Source organism: Marmota monax, unplaced genomic scaffold, assembly GCF_021218885.2.
Source record: "Marmota monax isolate L192 unplaced genomic scaffold, Marmota_monax_Labrador192_F-V1.1 WCK01_AAM20220418_F8-fsc00311, whole genome shotgun sequence".
Classification (NCBI taxonomy): domain Eukaryota; kingdom Metazoa; phylum Chordata; class Mammalia; order Rodentia; family Sciuridae; genus Marmota; species Marmota monax.
In genome coordinates, this window is record NW_026694601.1 from 709849 (window position 1) to 710996 (window position 1148).

The following is a 1148-nucleotide window of genomic DNA, read 5'->3' on the forward strand; positions in this document are numbered from 1 at the left end:
GCCTCCTCTGGCCGCTTCTGAGCCGCCTAGCTCGCGCTCTCAGGTCCGGGGCACAGGGGACGGGACTTTGGGCAGGCGGAGGCTACAATTGGCCAGACCGTCCGCCTGTCTCGGATTCCCGGACATAGCACCGCCCCCTCGCCCCATCCCTACTTCGCGCCCAGTGCCAAGCCGCTCCCCGACGGCAATCAGCAGCGCGCTTGTAGTAACTGGTATCTAACAAAAAAGAGTTCTCCAACTTTCCTTCAGGTCGGCGTCAGCGTCCCGAGCAGCCTTACCGCCTTCCAGCCTGGGTGGTGCAGCGCGGAGTCCAGGCGATTCCTGGGGTTTGCACCGCGCTCTGCCCCAGAACTCCCGCCTGGGGAGATCGCTGCAGAAAGGACACCCCCAGAACCATTCCACCGCCTGGCAGTGAGGTCCTGAAGCTTTGGGCACTCCCCCACCAAACCTGCACAAGGCTCTGGGTAGGCAGAGGTCTCCCTACAAACTGGAAGAGATGCTTCGCTTGTGGGATCTATTGGGGCCACTCGTTCACACCTGAACTGCACCGTCAGACCACAGCATGCTGCTGCAAGGAACCCTCTGGGAGTACTGGTGCCACTGCCACCCACCTCCGCAGGGCCAGTCTCAGCCGCTTGCGCACTTTTCCGCCCTCCCCGCCGCTTCCCTGCGCTGCTCTGAACACTGCTGGGACAGCTTCCCTCTCTGCCTTCCACTTTATGACATGCTCCGTGTCCTCTGCTTCCTTGTCACCTCCCTAAAATGCTAGTTTCCCCTGAGCCCTCTTTTTAGCCTTCACACCCTGGATCAACCTGGATCAGCTCCCGCCTTCCACTTGACCCTTTCAATTTTAACTCCCAAACCTCTCACCTGGAACCCTATCAGCCCTAGAGTGCCAGATATGCCCCCTGTAGGACTCGCCAGGACAGCCTGGTGCTCCCAAATCAACAGTCCAAATCCACCAGGCTCCTTTTCAACCCTCCCCCAAACCTGTGCTGCCGCTTCATTCTGGATTTCAGTAATTAGCTCTGCCACTCTCACCCACCCCAAGAAGTGTGCTGACGCCCTAGCTGTCACTCTCCTCCACCTCCAGATGACTAGCAGTATCACTGACCCTTGCTCCTCTCCACTCCCATAGTCCTGGCAAT